General features: G+C 44.7%; 1 pseudogene; it reads right to left on the reverse strand.

Moving 5' to 3' along the window:
- Window positions 1-213: 213 nt before the first annotated feature.
- On the reverse strand, window positions 214-5,396 carry LOC127211918 (transcriptional enhancer factor TEF-4-like; annotated as a pseudogene).
- Between the last annotated feature and the right edge of the window lie 6,759 nt (window positions 5,397-12,155).

The following is a 12,155-nucleotide window of genomic DNA, read 5'->3' on the forward strand; positions in this document are numbered from 1 at the left end:
ATATAACCTGAAACTCAGCTCAATAACCAAGTTTTGGTGTGTTCCCCTCTAAAGGGAACCAGCCCCCATTGCTCACTCTTCCGAGACCAGGGTTTTTGCTTTGTTTTGATCATGACCCCCCCCCCCCAAAGAGACCCTATGGAGAGCCAAAGGTCTTTCCTGGGAGGCGGTGTTCTGAAAAAAACAAACAAACAAAACGGCGATGGTGTGCCATCAGTCTCTGACCAGGCAGTAGATGTGGTGTTGGGCTCCGCGTTCACTGGTGGAGACATAGGCAGTGCACAGCAGCAGTCCCTGAGTGTCCCTGTTCGTCACCACTTGAAGGATGGTGGCGTTCTCCAGGACACTGTTCATCATGTAGCGCTTGAGCAACTGTCTTGGCTTGTGCAGGAAGTTAACCAAGTACTCACACATGGGAGACTGAAGGATGTGGCACCCAAAGCACCTGTCCTCCAGCTGAGCCAGCTCGTCTCTCCCTTCTCCACCACTTGCTTGTCAAAGGAGTAGACCTTGGAGGAGCAGTTTAGTGTCATGAGCTCCCCGCTCTCATACTGGCTGCTCACCCCATAGAAACCACCGATGCTTCCATTGCTCCCCCGCCTTCCCACCACTTGGGGCTCATTTCAGATCTGTCCAGAACTTGACCATGAAGAAGGCATGGGGTGGCCCTCGGTCATATAGCTCCCAGAGGCAGCCCTTTTCCTTAGAGAATTTGTCATTGAACGTTCTCCAGGCCTGGGACATTGCTGACTGATGTGGACAAACAGGTCCCTCTGGAACCAGTCAACTACATCCAGTGTCTCCACAAACAATGCCACGAGCTGCAGGCACGCAGAGCCCAGGGCCTGAGCCTACCAAGTGGGGGAGATGGAGCGGGTAGGGGCAGGTGTAAGAGGGCTAGGTCAGTAGATGGGGGGAGTCAGTGACACCATGGAGAATGGTGCCTGTGAGAATGGCTTCACGTCTAGAACATTCCACAGTGGTCCAGAGTTCCTTGACAAGAATTGGAAAACCTCAGTGGCCTGAGGGCCAAAAGGACCCAGGTTGGCCTGCAGAGAAGGTGTAGAGATGAGCTGTGCCGAAGCCATGTTAGCCATCGTCTGGAGCACCTTGTCCTTGGATACTTGGTCCATCCATTTGGACAGAATTTCTCTGGATTTCCTTTGAGTTTGTTCTGGCCATACATCTTGCCCTCATCTGACAGGATGATCTTGCTCTGGCCACAGAGAGGGTAGATGGCCAGGGCCTCTTGAAAACTTAGGGTCCCCATCACCTCCAACACTCTCACTGCCACGGGTGCCCTCTTTGCTGCCTTCCTCACTGCCCATCCAGTCCCCATCCCCACGATCATTCAGGGGGGTCCTGGTCCAGACATCCCCACATATGAGCCTCCCAGCCTGGGCAGGAGAGCCGCCGGCAGGCAGGGCAAGATCTGATAAAACATTTTAAAAACTTATGACCCAACAAAGCAGAAGGAGCAATGTCCAGGTTTTCTTAATCTACCCTCCTGACCTAAAAGAGCAGAGTTCACATTTGTGAAGAGGGCTGCTTTTAATGATTCCCAGAGTCCCTTCAAGCACCCTGCTGTTCTGGGTCGCTGCATCTAGGCACATCGTGTTTATATATAAATATTGCTGCCAACACTTAGGCACATGTGCTGGCCTGGTGGTTATTTATCACTGAAGGAGGACCATTAGAAGGAAGTTAAGCCAGCACATATTGAATATTTGGCAATCAAAAGGAATAAAGTGTGGCCAATATGTTGCATGCAATAATGAGATTCATCATGTTGACCAGGGTTAATGAATCAAAAAACTCACTCTCCATTACATATTGTTTACAAAGGAACTATTCATTTGGGGAAGGCAAAAGAAAAAAACAAAGTATTAATGCCAAACCAACCACACTTGATACCTGGGTTCTATGCTTCTCTTCAAAGACTAATTTGGGGGCTTTCTCTTCTGCTCATATTTCCAACTAAATTGATCTTTTGATTCACACATGATGCATTGACTACACATATTCCTCATGCTAGGTATTGGATTTTGTGCTAGAGACACCAGCGTACATTACACAGTCAGAACTCATGAGCCATAAAACCTATGGTCTGTGGGTCTGAGAGGACTCCAGGTATATAGACAGCTTGCTGACAGAGACAAAGGTTGAATGGGACAGAAAGGAAAGATGTAGAAAAGAAAGATGTCAATTGACTCAGAAGAGTCCAGAAATATACACAGTTGAAATTCAGCTTTAATCGGAAGTCTGAATGCTAGGTTGGCAAAATGGCTCTAAGCACATAAAAAAGCTGGGCAGCCATGAGAGGGCAAAGGGGAAAATGGGGCTTGAAGGGGGCACAAAGGTCATTTCACCTCCACTATAGGGCTGAGGATACAGATGCAAATTCAAAAGAATTTGATGTGGTGAATGGTTATGTCCTGGCTGAGAGTAATGACATGGAAAGGGGGGAGAAATGGGTAGGTTTTTCAATATAATTTTTGAAAGAAAAATCATTTGGTTTCTAGTCTGAATCATCATATAAATGATGATTTCATTGATGATTCCACATCATCATTGGTAAAGAGATAGCTGGAAGAGGAAGAGAAAAGATAAGAGAGAAGAGAGAAAATGGAGAAAGAGAAAAGACAGAAAAGAAGAGGGGAGTGAAGAAGAGAGGAAAAATTGAAAAACAGGTTCTGCTTCTCTGCTCCGTAATACAGAGAATTTACTTAAAATTGCAGAGCCTTAAATTTCTGTTTATAGCATAAGATGCTTGCCTTGAAAGCAGTGTCGGCGCTCAACAAGGTTTAGTTGCACAGTGACTATCAGATCATAGGTTCAATAGTGAGATTTCTCACCTATACTCAACCTCATCAGCCTTGGTGTCAATGGTTGGTTGAGTGTTTGTTAAGTATCATTGAGTGATAAGAGCTCAAGGCTGGAGATCAGACAAGTATCGCTATGCATATCAGCAAGTTCCTATGTGACATTGGAGGAGGGACTCCTGTTCTGTCTCTGTGTCTTCCTCTATATGGGGAGAAGTCAATCTGGAGGATTCCTAAAACTTGCCCTATCAAATTAGGAAATGGCATGCAGCCAGAATGTCTCCAGGCCCCAGAGTGCCTCCAAAATAGTAGAAATCCTGTAGGGAAATCACTCTGTGGTTGCAGGATCCATGGGGGCTGAGACAGGCACAGAGAAGTCTCCCACTTCGGCTCATTCAGGACAACGTGAGCTAGCATTTTCCAGGCAGCCTTGCTGTGCTGCCATCGGCTGTGATGCGTCAACTGCTTGACTTCCTCACATTGCACTCTCCTTGTTAGATCTTTGTGGAGAGAGATATGGATACTGGTTTCTCAAAACTAGCATCTTCATGGAATGGGAGAGCTTGAAAGAGAACCACATATGAAAATGGAGAACGCCACAAAGCTATGTTTTCAGGACAGTACAGAGAGGCAAGAATCTGTTTTTCATTACAGACAAAAATGTTTTCCTAGATGGTAGGCAGACGTCAGGGTAGTATTCTAGAATGAGGGTTGGTGTCTCCAGTGTCCACTGTCTTGGTGAGACCACAAACAAGGGTTTGAGAGCTGTCATGTGTAAAACCCCAGACTCTGGAATCAGACAGGCACGAGTTCAAACTATGACTCTATAATTCTCTAACTGTGAGGCTCTGGAAAATTTATTTCATTACTAAGTTTCAGTTTTTTTTTTTCATTTCTAAATCGAGATAATAACTACAATACCTTTCCCATGGGTTTCTTCTATTAAAGACGAGGGTCTGCTAAAGGATTTAACAGAGTGTTGGACAAATTATGCTATAGGCCATGATGACTGAGATTTGGGCCACCATAGAGTCAAGGCAAATTCCCTTGTGTAATTACATGAATGGAAGTTACTTGTTCAATGGACAGAAATATTCAGAGACTATAACCACAGGCTTTAGAGTGCTAAGGGCTGCTCTGTGGAGGGGGCGCACTTGGAGACAGAGTTCAACCACCAGGTGATAGCATGCCTAAAGCCAGTGTGGTGGCTTACACCTGTGATTTGAACACTAGGAGGTGGAGATCGAGGGATCACCATGGATTGAGTTTGGTTTGGGCTTAACAGTGAGTTCTAGAGATGGGCTATGGAGGGAGACCATGACTTAACGTTCCCACCGTGAAAGAGGCCCAGTCTCTCTCCTGAACCCTATCTGCCAGCGTTCATGTCATTCAACTCCGTTAGTTCCCCTCTGTGAGACAGGGCTCATGTTAGCCTTCAATTTTATTCTGAGAACCAAATGGAGTGATTACTGTGGGGAGTTCCTCCACATTTAATATAACATATGAGTGTTAGCAACTGAATGGGACTTTTCTTGATTTTTAGTATTGCCATAAAAATAAGAAGATAAGTATAAGGAGGGTTTTCTTTGTTTTGTTTTGGTTTTTGTTTTTGCAACCTACATTTGCCTACATTACGGCAGAAAAGAGCCAAGTCCAGAAGACAGGACCTTCCCAAAAAGTCTTGCTAGGAACAGTCATTTCCTCAACCTCAGCCCCCAGTTCCCGAAGAGAAGATCCTGTGTTTCCTGTTCTTGAAGTTCAGGGGCAAAAGATACAAGAAAATGCTCATATTATGTCTCTCCCCTAATCCTGGTATTTCTCTTCTTGGAGCTGCTTAAATAGGGAACTGTCAGCATGCCTACCTTTCCAGGATGTAGAGAGACAGAAGAGAAGTGATGGGGCTTGATGCTGGTGCATGGTAAGGCAGCTGACTTTGCTCTCATTAGCTAGTGAAGGGACTAGTTTTTTTTTTTTTTTTTTTTTTTTTTTTTTAATGTTGGTGCTCCTGAAGCAGGAGACATGGTTAGGAGTGATGCCCTAAAGCGAGAGCCTGGCCAGGATGCCCTTGGACTGGAGTTTATGGGAAGAGAAGTGGTCAAATGCAAACCCCGTAATTTCAAGTTAGGATCCTTGTTGGAGAGATGGCCACAACAGAGCCCTTTGAAGAACCCAAAAAGGCACCCCATGAAAAAGCCACAACTTGAGAGTGGTTTGGGCATCCCAGAGAGGTCAACTGGCTGGTCAATGTTATGGATGCACCCTAAGCCGTTCTAGAGGAGCACCAGCCTCGCCTTGGCACATATAACAGGGGACAATATGTCCTTGTCTTCACCTCCCATGCCATGCCGATCTCAGATACAGAGCCCCAGGGATGAAGGAGAGCAAGTGGACAAGGTCATCCATCCCATGTCTCCTGTTTCTTGTTAGCTCAGTCTCTATGTAAGTCAGGATCTGAGCAGGAAACAGTGGCACACACACCCAGGCTGGGTATTGAAACGTGTTCTTTATGTTCAGAGTATATGGGAACTGAGAAGGGATGGGATAGGACTCCTGACAGCTGGCAGCTACCGCCATGATCCTACCCCAAAAGTTTAAGGAGGGAACACAGACACCAGCCTGGGAAGTTCCTCTGCAGGAGGAGAGACAGGACCTTTTCCTGAAGAAGGGAGTTGAGGTAAGAAAAAAAATCTTCCTAGCCTTCCTATTGCTAAGAATCAAGGGTAAGGAAACGTGTTTGTGTTTCCTATTCAAGTTAAATGCCTGGGGTTGAGACGTAGCAGCAGGAGTGTGAGTCACAGGGTGGTGGAGAGCTTCCAACACTGGCTTCTTCTGCCAGCCTCTCGAGTTAGCTAGGTTTCGCTGACCTGCTCCATGGCCAGTGAGGCTGAGCCTCCAAGGATTAAAGGATAGTCCGAAGATCTGAACTGGGATAAGAAGGGGTTGCTAGGCTTCTGAGCTCAAGAGCAGTGCATTCAAAGCACTTCTCATCTTTACTATTAAGGCAAGCCAAATAATGAGCTGATATTGACATCTTAAGCACATGCAAGTACAGTTAGGGAACATACCTGGTGTCACGTCTTATCATCTTTTGTCATGTGTAAAGAGCCGGGACTATTCCTCCCAGGTCTTTGTCCTTCCACAGAGATGATGTGCACACGTGAGGGCATTCCCTTCACGTCCAGCTTTCAAGTGCATTCATTCACTTATTGTAGTTAGTGCCATTTCTTTTAGGAGGCTCCCTTATGGGAAGAACATTCTGCACTCTGCCCCATCCGTCACTCACAGCAAGTTCACAGCTTTAGCTTTGGGACTCAGGAAGGCAAACCTTTCTTATATTCAGAAAGGGAACGGCTTTGGTGTTCTCTCCTTCTCCAGCCAAGACACCATGACCTCTGGGAGAATTCCTGTACTTTTCATGAGTCTGTGCAGCATGTATAGTGATTTAGATAAAATGGGTGCTTAATATCATTAGCTAAGTAGTAGTAAAGGAAAATCAGGTTTGTCTGGGTCCAAAGCTGCTTTTTCGTCTCTATGGAGCACTGTGCTTAAGGCAACATCCGGCATGCTCCAAGAGGCCATGAGACAGCTTTTCTGCACCAAACAGAGTGGGACTCAGCACTGGCAGGAGTCCCAGGGCACCTGAAGGTGAGTATTTTTTTTTTAATTTATCCATCTGCATTCCTACAAGCCATAGTATTTCTCAGACACAAAATTCTGACAGGAATACCACAGTCCAACTGACCAGACCCAAGGCTCAAAGAAGCCAGAATCACTTCCATTATGTTTCAGATCTTTACTGCCAATCCCACTCCATCCTTACGGAAACCTTTACTTCACACTGCATTTCGCAGTGCTGTGGGTTGCGACATCAGCCAGCCCGTTCTTGGAGTAGAATCCTCTAAGCCTTCGAGACTTGGCTTCCATAGTGTGTGCTTGTAACGCACGCTCTGCTGTCATTCTTGCCGTGGCTAGTAGTGGAGCTCCTTTCCCCTCTGCTATCCTCTAAAGGGGATTTATCACTCCAGGGCCAGAGTCGGCTCAGAAAGGAATCCAGGCCTCCTCTGGATGCTATGGGTGTCACTGATGAACCTGAAATAGATGATGCTCTTTTTTTTTTTCTACAAGCACCAAACTGTGGTCCTGTAGCCAAGTAGGCTTGAGGTATTGACATGTTCTTGGTTCCTTTCCCACACAACTTGGACCTCTGGATGCCTCTTTTCTTCCTGGAACCATAGAAGATCACGTTATTCTATATTCCAGGTTGGAAATATCAAGGAATTAAAGGCATTTCTATGCTAGATTGGACAACATATTAATATACCCTTTGAATGCCATCTTTGCGTTCGTTTCCCTGTTGTTGTTTGCAAGACTCAGGCAATCCATTTGCACTTCGATTTTTCTCTCAGAGTCTGCTTCTGGAAGAGAACAAAACAAGTTTCATAATCTGCGTCTGACAGTTGCCTAAAATTCACTCAAGTGAAAGTTTAAATAAAATTAAAAATTTAAAAACAGGTTCACATAGCATGGAAAATAACACTATAGCTGGCCTGTAATTATCTGTCTAGAGAATTTAGGAATGAGAGTTTGCTAGAACTTTTCTAGCCCACTTCAGCCTCCCAAGCTGTGAAGCCATTTTGTTGTTACTGACATGGCGTCGGTCACTCCATCACCCTGCACACTGGTCCAGCACTTCACTACGATACTGCCCCTTGTAATGCATAGAGTTTTCATGTGATGTTGGAGAACATCTTGGGAGATAAACCTCAAAAGTATCTGGTTCCTATTAAAAATAAGTCTACAGAATTAAAATCTTCTTAGTGCGCAGCTCTATGAGATACAGAGCACACCAGATGTGGCCACCGGGGTGCCCTTTCATATGCCTCATTTCCTGTTGTTCAGCTTGCCATTTCTGTGGAGGAAGAAGAGCTTCCGAATCTTCAAGGGAGCAATCAGCAGATGTTCCAGTGTGCTTACGGTACCACCCACATGTCCACATCCTTCCATAAGCTCTAGCATCTCTTAGGATCCAGTTTTGCAGGCCTGCATTAGCTGGAAAAGTCCCAAGGGTCTCTACCTGGCAGGTGGACCTCAGCGTCTGTAAGATATAGCAATGGATGTGTGTTCGAGCTGGCAGGACATTCTGACAGCTGCACAGCGGATAAAGCAGCCATCCAGATCCTGGGAGTGTACCCGGGGCTTACTGACCAACAGGGGGCGCTCTGGGGTTGGAAGCTATGTGTGGACCAGAGCATCTGCATCTGTGAAGGTAGAGGTCTGTGGATGCCCTCTGTAATTATGTTAACTGCAGAGGCAAGAATGCCGTAAAGCGCCTATGCTAATGTGCCACGTTCCTGATTTTTATTTTTAAAATAAACTTGGCAATTTATTACATTGAATAGATTGAATAGACTTAGCAGAAACAAATGACATTAATGATGTTTACTAGGAAAAGGAAGTCATAGCAGTGACTAATAAACACAAATGGGATTTAGATCTTTGTTGATCCTTGTGTCTCTCTCTAGACATATGCTTCTTAAGATCAAGTTTCTAAATTATCTTCATATTCTCAGCACCACGCATAGGAGACGCTATGAGGTAGACGCTAGGTGTAGTGTTTTTGAATTGAATGTCAACTGTGACTATTTGTGACCTGGGGGGACATACCGCCACGTTCTAGCACGCAAACATTTGTTGACAGCTGACTTCATTTATAAACAATGGCATGATGACAGGATTAGGAAATATATAAAGATGGATTCTTCTAAATGTTCTTCTGTTATACAGGGAGAAGTGGGACTAACCGCAGAGATGAAAGGACAATGGCGTTTCAGTTGTGGGGAGGGAGACTGTACTGTGATGTCATGTAGTTCAAGCTGCAAATGAGCAAATCAGAGAAAGGACAGAAGTCCCTTTGTCCCCACCCCCACCCTCACCCCAGCGCCCCCCTCCCACTATTGGTCCCTGTCACCCACTCTAATCCATTGCAGCAACCTTTAAACAGAAACAGAAAATCACACACACTCCTGAATTGGAAAACTGTAAAGTGGAGAAGCTGAGCAGAGAGGTGACTGGCGCTTTCTGCAGCTGGGACCTAGGGAGTGAGTGGTGGTATTTGTAATCTCCCAGAGCACCTAATTTCTCATTCACTCATTCATTCCCTTAACGGGCACATTGTATTTTTTTCTAAGCCTTAGCTCTAGGTCCATTGCTAACACGGATGCAAATTTTCTCTTGCAAGATAAAAAATAAAAGAAAGAGGAGATGGAGGGTCATTGAAGGAGACAGGAGTCTGGGCTTTATCCCTCCTGATGGCACTAATCCATGTGACCTTATGGAGAACTCTTAGAACCGCCCCAGGCCTCTGGTTCCTAGCTCAAAAAAAACAGGGCTGTTATAGACTCTGAGGTATGAAAGCTACTATGTGTCTCTTTAAGATTCTCTCAGTAAATTAGGAGAGAAAAATGTGAACTCTTGGGAATACTATCCAAGAACCATCCAGAGGGAAGGCAAGCCAAGTTCATAAGATTTAATCCTTAGAAGCGAGGTCCAGCCAATAGCCAGACAGGCTGTGATTCCCTTTGCTGTGTTTTCCTATTTTCGTGCCAAGCCCGAAATGCTAAGTCATTGCTTTTGCTAGAAGGATATTTTCTTATTGCATTCTGAGGATTTGAACAAATATTTTCATTTTGAGGAAAGCTTTGAGAACATTTTCAAATTGCAGGTTTGGCTTTCAGGACAAGAAGAGGACCTTCCAGTCTGCAGCAAGGGCCTCTCAGGTTTGGGCTCCCCCTGAACAGAAAGGAGCCAATCAGAGTCTTCCTCCCTCAAACTTGACACGCCCTTCCTGCGGCACTGCCATCAGCTCCCTGCTAAGCCTGTGGGCTCTGCGGTTACCAGAGCTGCGCTGTCCTGAGGGGCAGATACTGACAAAGCAGTTATCTTCGTGGCTGGTGGCAACACGCGCCTGTAAGCTGGCCACCTACGTGGAAAACTCTTGCGACCCGCTTTCTCCCTCAACTTCCGTCTACACAGATGCCCGTCTGAAATTCCATTTCTGGGACAATATCTCCTTCCTACAACCAGGAGTGTTTTCTTTTCTGTTGTCAGAAAAAAAAGCACAGCACACAAGACCCAAGGTTCCACGAAGTACAACGCTAGCTGACCACCCACGAGCCAGCACAGAGCAAGCAGCTTACCGCTAATGAACTTTCTCACTCTGTATTCCTCAACTACAGCGGTTAGATTGGAAAACTTGATCCTGGTGGGAAATGACTAGAATTTCCCCCACACTATTGACAAGTGTTATCTTTCTTGATACAGCTGTGTGCAAATCATCCTTCCAGAGCAACTATTTGTCTAGATTTCAACTTACCATTTATGTGGCATTTATGAAGACTGGGGGAAAAAACTCTGTGTGTGTGTGTGTGTGTGTGTGTGTGTGTCTGTGTGTGTCTGTGTCTGTGTGTATGTGTCCTATAGTGATATGATGGAAGTGGTTTTTCAATTGGGGGCTCTCTCTTCTCAGATGGCTCTAGTTTGTATCAAATTGACAAGGAAACTAACCAGGCCAGAGGCCTCAGTCCTTTCTTCCTTCTCTCTGGCTTTGTTGTTGCCTTGTCAGGTGAGCCGTGAGCAGTTTGGGCATCTCACACAGTTGTCCACAATACACCACCCTCACACAGATCCAAATGAAGCCACTTAATCACAGATTAATCCAAACCGTGAGGTTAATTGCCCAAGGAAAAGTTGGCCAACAGATCACAACAGACACATAGCCTTGCCATTGGCCAGAATATATTAAAATTGCAAAAATCAGGCTCATGGGGCATATAGTCCCTTAGACTTTACTCAGAGGCTTCTTTTCCATTGTCAGTCTGTTTTGTCTCAATAGCATACACACTTACTGACTTCATTATTTACCCACGACTATGTTGATCTTTTTTGCCAACTGGCCTCCTCCAGGATAGATGCTACAAACATGGTCTTTGCTCAGTGATGTTTCTCAAGCACCTAAAATGTTGTCTGGCACACAGTAGGTCCTCAAAAGATACTTGTTGCATAAATGAACAGTGAAAAAGGAAACAGCTCATTGTCCTGCAGGAAAAATCCTGGGAGCTTGTCCTATTATGGTTAAAACTGGAAGACTTTAAACAAAGGTTAAGAAGCACATTTATGAGGCAGACGAATAATGGCTACTGTGTTGTCTTTAATAATATTATTTGTTCTTATCCATTAGACCTTGATTCTAGTACAGGGATTTGGCCCAGATAACATGAACAGAAAACCCATGAGATCAGTGTCTTTGGTTAAGGTTTAATGCGCTCCCAGCACTGCCTGTTGAATTTGGAGGACAAAGGGTCAGAGATATCACATGATTCCTTTCAGAAGAACTAATTGATCCTTTCAGGAGCTTTCTCCAAGAGACAGGGAACCATGGGAACAGTGTGGATACTCAGAGCAGAATTCTCCAATGATCCCTTTAGGCTCTGAAGAGGAAAGACTTTCATTGCCAAATGGAATTAGGCAACCTTGTGTGTTTCACAATTCCTCATGCCACGATCAAGGATTTGAAACATCCTTCAAGAATTTGTTTAAATTTGTTTAAACCCAATGTTTTACTTGACCTCAGAAGCCCCTTTCTTTCTTTTTTAACGTCTTGTGAAAATAGGCTTCTTTCCCTTGCACAGTTTTCTTTTTGAAAAACTTTCATTTTTCCCACTCTCCCCTCATTTATGACCTAAATACCTTTAAACAAATCCTAACTTCTAAACCATTGGTTCTCAACCTTCCTAACGCTGCAACCCTTTAATACAGACCCTCATGTGGTGGTGGCCCCTCCTCCCCAACAAAATTATGTTCCTTGGTACTTCGTCACTGTAATTTTGTTACTATCATGAATCATAATGTAAATATTCGTGTTTTCTGATGATCTTAGGTGACCCATGTAGACTCAGTCATTCATCCTCTCCAAGTGGACGCGACCCACAGGTTGAGAACCACTGTTGTACACTAATCTTATCAACAGCAACTGGGAAAATAATGTCTCTGGGAAGAGCTCATACTAAAGATGCTAACACTTAATAGTTACATAGGAAAGCATCTTTAAATGAAGTCCCAGGCATAATGTACCTTCCTATTAAATACTGGGATGCATTATGTACAGAAATATCCACTACGATACGGCCAAAGATAGTGACTAGCCCAAGAGAGAGCTGATTAAAATAAAATAAATAAATTCAAAAATAGTTTGAAATCTTGGCAAGAAGGAAAAATAAGCTGGAACAAAGTAGCTGAGTATAATTTGGAAAAACCTACCTGGACCTGGAGCTAGAA

This window comes from Acomys russatus, chromosome 29 (assembly GCF_903995435.1).
Source record: "Acomys russatus chromosome 29, mAcoRus1.1, whole genome shotgun sequence".
Taxonomy (NCBI): Eukaryota; Metazoa; Chordata; class Mammalia; order Rodentia; family Muridae; genus Acomys; species Acomys russatus.